At 37.7% G+C, this 8,382-nt stretch overlaps 1 non-coding gene across 1 annotated transcript; it reads left to right on the top strand.

Moving 5' to 3' along the window:
• Positions 1 to 1,126: 1,126 nt before the first annotated feature.
• On the top strand, positions 1,127 to 1,232 carry LOC132600989 (small nucleolar RNA R71). The gene has a single exon (XR_009567443.1). It is a non-coding gene; the product is annotated as a small nucleolar RNA R71 (small nucleolar RNA).
• The last annotated feature ends 7,150 nt before the right edge of the window (positions 1,233 to 8,382 follow it).

Raw genomic sequence — 8,382 nt, 5'->3', positions numbered from 1 at the left:
CAACCTCTGAGGAAAAGGAAGTTTAGATTTGAAGAGCTGCGTCAAAGGGCGAAGAGCCCCTTTTACAGCCTGCTTGCTAGTGTCATCAGCTTCTCTCACCATCTCTGGAATATCAGCAACCTTCTTGTTAGCAGGGATCTCATCAGCAATAATAGGTGCGTCAGACTGCACCTCATTCTCTTCATCTATCGGCTCAAGATTAATCACCTCTTCAGCAGCTCCCTGTATTGTTTTGCCACTTCTAGTAGTAATGGAAAACACATTGTTTAAACCGCCTCCCCCATTCTTCGGATTTGGGATGGTGTCACTTGGAAGTCCTCCCTTTTTCGGAGGGTGCTGCTCTCTAGAAATATCCCTCATCTGTGACTCAAGCTTCTGAATAGCCGCTGTATGAGAACCCACTGTTTCTGTCAACCCAGATAAAGTCCTCTCAGACTTCGATTGATTTGCCAGAATCTTCTCAAGCATTGCTTCAACTTTCGAACTACCCTGCTCTGATGATTGCCCTTTCGGTGGTATATAAGGGTTGGAACTCTTGCTCCCAAAATTGTTGCTGTTGTTGTAGCTCCCTTGGTTCGCACCACCATAGTTATTGTTGTAGTTCCCAGAGTTGTTGTAAGCACCTTGACCTTGCTGAGGTCTCCATTGATTCTGATTCTGATTCTGATAGCCACCCTGGTAATTCTGCCTTTGATAACCCCCTTGAGAGTTATTAACATAGTTAGCATCTTTAACCTGAATAGGTGGCCCATCCAGGAACGGACCATCTGGAGCATGGTACATCCCTTTTGGCAAAACTGCATCTTCCTCACAAACATTTACCTTCTTGATTTGAGACTCATCAAACTTCTTTGTCAGCAAGGAAATATTTGTTGCAAGTTCTGCCAATGTTTGCTGGGTGTCCTGATTCTCCTTCACTATATTCTGGAGCATAGTACTACCATACGGTACCACATCAACATTGTTCGAGTGCCAAGCCTGATTATGAGTTGTCAGCTTGTTAAGTATTATGGTCACTCGTCGGAAGGTCTTGTTCATAAAACACCCATTAGCTGCATTGTTAGCTACTGACTGTGTCACTGGATCTAACCCTCGGTAGAACTTCTCCCTCAATATATTTTCCGGAAAACCATGATTTGGGATCTTCTGCAGATATTTTTTGAACCTCTCCCAGGCTTCATATAGTTGTTCCCCAGGTCGCTGCTTGAATTCATATATCTTGTCTCGAATCTCAGCCTTCTTACTAGGAGGATACCACTTTTTAAGAAAAACAGTGACCATCTCTGCCCATGAAGTAATTGAATTTCGGGGCAGCTTCTCGAACCATGTTCTTGCCTCTCCAGCTAAGGAATACTTGAATAGTCTCAACCGAATCGCATCTTGTGGAACATTGTTCTGGACGTGATTAGCACACACATCCACAAAATTCTGCAAATGACGTTGAGGGTCATTCTCGGTAGAATTCCGAAAGTACCCCTCAAGTTTCAGCAGCTGGTAAAGAGATGAGTCAATTTTCACAGTAGCTGCTCCAACTCGAGGTTGAACAATGTCAGATGCATAGTCCTCCTCTTGAACCAGTTCAGCAAAAATATTCTCATCATCAGATTCATCCGTTTGATTGTTCAACCGATTCACCTGATTACTCGCACGCTGATTTTGCTGATTTTGATTCATATCCACCTGGTTTACATAAAGTAGCAAACAAGGTGTGATGGAATAAGAAAAAGACTTTAATCAAAGCAAACACTATTTAGTAATTTCAAAACCGTATTCCCCAGCAACGGCGCCAAAATTTGATACGCTCAAATTACACCTATAAATGGTATAACGCGGACGTTGTCAAATATAGTAACCCAACAAGGTTGGGGTCGAATCCCACAGGGAATATGGTGTGAAAAGGGTACTAAAGTCGTAGATGCTAAGTTCTAGGTCTAATGTCTTAATCCGATAATTTGTGTAAAAGTTGGTTTTTCTATGACTAGTTGCTAAATTATTGCTTTGGTGAATATTTATGGTAAAAGAAACTAAGGTTGTGTCCCCGTCAGATAGAGTGTATGATCATGGGTATTGATCTTGATATACTTGTAATGGATCATTATATGAATGCACTTAATCTCTATGTGAATCTCTACTATTTCCCAATAAATAAAGATTATATCTTTCTATGATTTTCCCAAATATAAGAAAGTGATTATGAAGAACGATTAATCATGCCAAGTAAATTCCTCTTATTCCTAAGTGAATTTATTAAAAAAAGTTTAAAGCTTTGAGTTCTTGTTAATTATTCTTACCAACCCTAATTATTTTTCCAAATAAATTTAGGGTTTATGGCTTTAATCAATGTTTGCAACCATTAATTATGAATGAAGAATGAAGAATAATTAAACCCTAATAATCCATTATTTGTATATCAATCACAAACCCAATCACAAAACACCCATCATTGGGTTCACAACCCTAGTAAGGGAATTTAGCTATTCATGACCAAGAACAAGAAATAGAAAATTGAAGAATTCATAATTGCTTACTTTGAAAGAAAAGATGAATTGATAATACTTGAATTGATGTTTGAATCTTCAAAAACTAAAGAGTATTTGATGTTCTAAGTCCAGAGAAAAGACATATAATAACTGATGTCTATTAAAAACCCTACAAAGGCTATTTATAGGTTTTGGAATTACAGAAGTTTCAGATTTGCACTTTAGTCCCGTCATGGCGAAATACGGTCTGTAAATCACTTTACGGACCGTAAAATTGGTTTACGCCCAAGTTGGCTGCTCAGTTGTGTGCAACTTCCCCTTTTGAAATACGGACCGTAAAGTAGTTTACGGTCCGTAAACTGCATGGTCGTAATTCAACATCCAATACTTTGACTTTCTGCCAGATGCTCAACTGGTTAAATACGTGATGGAATACGGACCGTAAACTGAAATACGGTCCGTAAACCTAGCTCGTAAACCACCATCTTCTCAGCTTGACTTTCTGGTTCTGTTATCCTTAAACGCGACCATGGAATACGGCCCGTATTGTAGAATACGGACCGTAAACTTCAATTTACAACCTGGTTCTGCACTTCAACTGTGATTGTGCCGAATCTGTTCCTTTACTTGAAAAACACTAAAAACCACGTAAAATCACATAGGCTTGCTTAAAAACAAGTAAAACTTAGAGTCAAAAAGCATCGATTGTGGCGTAAAACCACGCCACATCAATAAGTAGCAAGAATTTATGGACTAAGCTCTTTGGTTTTTGTCTCCACCACTGCCAAAGAATGGCTTGAACTGAATTTCCAGTGACCGTAAATCCCAAAGGTCTCGTTATAGTATGCCATGTTTTTTTGGCCAATTCACTTGTAGCGAAGACATGGTCACCTGTTTCCATGCATGCTACCCTGCAACAACAACAACTGGGTCCCTTGTTAATGTTAAATCTTGATAAGTAAGCTTCTAGAGGAAGATTTTTCTTTAAAAGTTTCCACATGAAAAATGAAATCTTAAAAGGAATCTCTTTAGTCCAAATGTACTTATAAATAGGAGGGGCCACATTTTTATTCCTGACAATTTCATAAGCAGTTGAACAACTAAATGTTCCATTGCTATTCAAAATCCATATTGCTTTATCATCCTCCCTTTCATTGCCAATAGGGATACTTTTTATCATTTCCAGGGTGTTCCTTGGAATAGAAGGATCATTTTCATCCAACTCCCATTGCTGATTATGTAAAAAGTGTTTAACCATTACATTTCTAGGTTTGGGAGTTGGATTAATCATTTGATAAAGGGACCCTCTAAGAGTCCAGTTATCCCACCAGAATAAGATATTACCAGAATTAATTCTCCAGTTGATATTGATCTCCATTTTATCCCTAATGTGAAGCAGGTCCTTCCAAGCAGTAGAATCTTTTGAAGCTATCATTTTGGAATTGAGATTGCTTCTTTGACAATATTTGGATTTTAAAAATTGTGCCCACAGAGAAGGCTCAGTTCTTAGTCTCCACCATCTTTTAGCAGTGAAAGTATGACAGATGTCCAGCAAACTTTTGAAGCCCAGGCCTCCTTCATTAATAGGAAAGCTCATGTTCTCCCAAGAGGACCAATGATAGCTGTTTTTCCCATCTTTTTCACCCCAAAAGAAATTAGCAAACTTCATTTCAATCTCATATAAAACAGTAACTGGAGGCATAAGTGCAGCAAATATATGCAGTGTTTGAGATTGTAAAATATGTTTAATAATCACAGCCTTACCTCCAGGAGATAAGAATCTACCTTGCCAACCTGTAATCTTATTGATAATCTTTTTGGAAATATCAGAGAAATAAGAGATTCTTTTTCTTCCACAGTATATGGGACAGCCTAAATAAGTGAAGGGGAAAGTAGTTTGTTTGTAACTAGTCCACCTTCTTATCCTCCTATTATAGATCCTGTCTGTCTTACTATGAGTTAGAAAGCAAGTCATATCCTTATTAATTTCCTGGCCTGAAGCTCTTTGATACAACTTCAACTGTTTCATAATAAGCTTAATAGAGATTCTATCAGCAGATGTGAATAGAACAAGATCATCAGCATAGCTCAGGTGATTAATTTGAGGGCCTTTTTTATGCATTGAGAAACTAGTGAACCTTTCATTATGGTGGAGATAATTCAAGGCTCTGGTAAGAGTTTCAGCAGCAATAATAAAAACAGCTGTGGACAAAGGGTCACCTTGTTTTAATCCCCGAGAGGATTTGAAGAAACCAAATCTAATGCCATTAATAATCACAGAATACCAGTTATTAGAAATTAGTCTATAAACCATTTTAATAAAGAAATCGTCAAATCCCATCTTCCTAAGAATAGAAGTAAGGAAATTCCAAGATAATTTATCATAGGCTTTAGACATATCAAGCTTGATAACAACATTGCAATCATTAGATTTAGATCTGATACCATGAATAATCTCCTGTGTCAAGAGTATGTTTTCGGTAATCAGTCTTCCTTTAACAAAACCATATTGATTTTTTGAAATAATCTTAGGCAAAATAGTGTTGATTCTCAAAGCAAGAATTTTAGACAGAATTTTGTTAGAAAAATTGCTTAAACTGATAGGTCTAAGCTTGGAAAAACAGTCAGGAGAAGTGACCTTAGGGATAAGAGCTAAACAAGAGTGAGTATAAAACTTAGTGAGTTCAGCTCCATGAAAAAAGGAAAGAACAAAGGATAATACCTCTCTTCTGATGATTTCCCAGCAGTGTTGGAAAAAAAGACCATTGAATCCATTTGGTCCTGCACAACTATTAGGATCCATAGAATCTATTTCCATTTTGATTTCCTCAGCTGTTGGGATTTTGGTCAACAGAGTATTGTCCTCTTGACTAATCAAGTTGTCACAGTCTCTAAGAAAATCCAGGCTTAAATCCCTCTGGTTTTCGGAGAACATCTCACTGAAGTAATCAGTGGCAACTTTAGAAATATCAGTATTACCTTCTACCCAATGGCCCTGTTGATCTTTGATTTTAAAAATCTGGGCTCTCCTTCTTCTAGCCCTGATAGTACTATGAAAGTACTTAGTATTGGAGTCTCCATCTTCAGCCCATTTTATTCTAGCCTTTTGCCTTATGATAGAGTCTTCCATTTTCAACCATTTTATATATTCAGCCTTAGATTTATTGAGAAGCATTCTATCAATATCAGAATTTGAGTTCAAATAAGTTGTTTCAGCTTCTGAAACTTTTTTTTCCAGCTCCTTAACTTTCTCAAAAACATCATCAATGCTATGTCTAGACCACTTACTGAGCTCCTTGGTTAAAATCTTAAGCTTTTGTTGTAACCTCCACATAGGGTTACCATAAACTTCAATATCCCAAACAGTTTTAACCAATGGAAGAAAGTCCTCTTGTTCTGTCCAGAAATTAAGGAACTTAAAATACTTGATTACCTGTTGGTTGTCCTCTGTGCAGTCGACCAGTAATAGATTGTGGTCTGATCCAGTTTTTGATAGATGCTCCACATGAATGTTTTGAAATTTGGTAGGCCATTCTTCATTGTGCAAAAGTCTATCAAGTCTCATATGTATCCTTTCAGTTCCTCCTCTTACATTGCACCAAGTGTGGATATTACCTGTAAAACCAGCATCATTCATTCCACAGTCTTCCATATAATTAATAAAGTCCAGACAAGTGCTTAATCTAAATGGAACACCCCCTTTCTTTTCTTCTGCTTCCATTATAAAGTTAAAGTCCCCTCCAATGATCCATGGGCCATTGATGATAGAGTTTAACTCTCTTAATTTCTGCCAAAAGTGTCTCCTTTTATTTGCTTTGGATCTAGCATATACGATTGTTATCCAAGACATGTCTGCATTTCCTTGTAGTTGAACCTGCAAAGTAATTTGTTGCCTACTTTTGGACAGTACTGGACAAATAATGTTAGCTTTCCAAAAAATCCAAACTTTACTATGAGAATTGGAGATAGCATGATCAAATCCAAGCTTTCTCCTAAAATTTTCAATTTTATTACTTTGTAAAAAAGGTTCCTGCAAAGCAATAAAATCAATTCTGTGAAGTTTAACTAATTTAGTAAGTCTATCAAAAGCACCTTGAGAGGTTATCCCCTTAATATTCCATATTATGAGCTTAATCATAAAGAAATCTTAGAGGGGGTAGCAATTTTTTCAGCTTGTTCAGCTTTGTTTCCTTTTTTACTGTTTTTACCTTTCCTGTTTTTGTTACCTCTTGGTGACAAGCCTTGTTGATTTATGACTTGTTCTCTTTCCTGTGTGATAGGGTCTTTGATGTCCCTTGGACTTGGAGCAAATACTTCAACCAAACTGTCTAGTATTTGCTCCTCTTCTGCTGCTGTAACATCCTCAAAACTGTCTGGCACCTCCTCATCTGATGAAATTCCTGCTATTTGTTCCTCGCTGGTGTCATAACATAGTTCCTGATCTGAATTATGTTCTATATCCGGGCCATGTTTATCTTCCAGTAGAATGAACTTGACATATCCCAAATCTATCTCCATCCTGCCTCCTTTTTGTTGCAAACACTCAGTATCCGCAGTAATAGAAGACATATGCCCTTTATGTTCTCCTTTAGAGATGCTTCTCTGGCTGTCTAAGAAGTCATCTCCAATTACTCCTTTATTAACTTCGATGCTATCTGAAGAGTGCTCTGTTCTATCTAGATTTTCTTTAGCATAAGCTTGCTTTGGTTTCTGTTTAACCCATAGCATATTCTTGAGGAATCTAGCAGCATTTAATTTCTTCCTTTTCTTTTTGTGCTTCTTCTTCTGCCCTTTAGCTCCAACACTTTTCACATTCACTTTGTCCTCTATGCTTCCTGTTAAAATATGAGGTTTTCCTGGTGCCTTTTCTTTCTCCTTCTGCTTGCTTTGTTCAACTCCTAGTAGCTTAATAACCTGAGTTCCTATATCTGCCACCTGTTGACCTTGACCTTGATTGCCAAAATAGTTCGTTTCTGCTAATTGGATACTTCTTTGTCTATCTCTTTGTACCTCAGTCTGCTGATACTGTTGCTTTACCTGTTTGCCTCTTTCTTGGTGTTTTTGTATTTCATTGTTTGGAATGGTTACTTTGTTCTGAGCATCTTTGGTGTCAATACCCTTCCTTGTATTTACAGGGTTTGTGGGCTTATCAAAAACTTTCTTGTTCTTTCTCCTAGTGACCTCTGTGAACCCATCCTCATCTTGCTTCTTTTTCCCCGTGTTAGAACCACCTGGGACATTGATGCATTTCTCCTTGTGCCTGTTCTGATCCCCTTCCCTTTCCCCTTCATGCTATTGTGTTTCATTTTTTTCCTCTTGATTCTTATTGTTTTGTACTTCCACAACAGCCTCCTGTTTACCCTCTTGTTTGTTAGTTTTTTTCCTAGCTTCCACCTTGCACTTGGATTGATCATGACCCTGTAATCTACAAGTTCGACAAAAAGCCGGAACACCTTCGTATTCAATTTTTTGATAGTAACCTTTCAGACAAACTCCTTTCTTTTCTATCCCAATGAAAATAGAGTTTGGAAGAGGTTTCTCCAGGTCAACCTCTACCCTTACTTTAGCAAGATTTGGTCTAGTTCTAGTATTTGTTGCAATGTCCCCTTTTATAGGAATCCCTACTTGCTCGAGTATTTGACTAAGATAATTCCATTGATACAAATGATATCAGACCCGGAAGCAGATTCCAAATTGGGGCTAATGAGGTTTCCTCATTTGGGTCAAAATCCGGAGACCATTTAAACATTCTCATCAAAGAGTCATTAGTAGAAATAAATCTTCTAAAGTAAACGTCGTTGAGATCAGCTTCATTATCAAAATCTAAGAAAATATGTCGATAATCGTAAACACCTATGCGAACTTCACCTTTTAGAGGAATCTGCTCACGAAATTTGCTCCT

The sequence above is a fragment of the Lycium barbarum genome, chromosome 6, assembly GCF_019175385.1.
Source record: "Lycium barbarum isolate Lr01 chromosome 6, ASM1917538v2, whole genome shotgun sequence".
Taxonomy (NCBI): Eukaryota; Viridiplantae; Streptophyta; class Magnoliopsida; order Solanales; family Solanaceae; genus Lycium; species Lycium barbarum.
The sequence above is the reverse complement of the archived record's forward strand: the minus strand, read 5'-3'. Positions and strand labels throughout refer to the sequence as shown.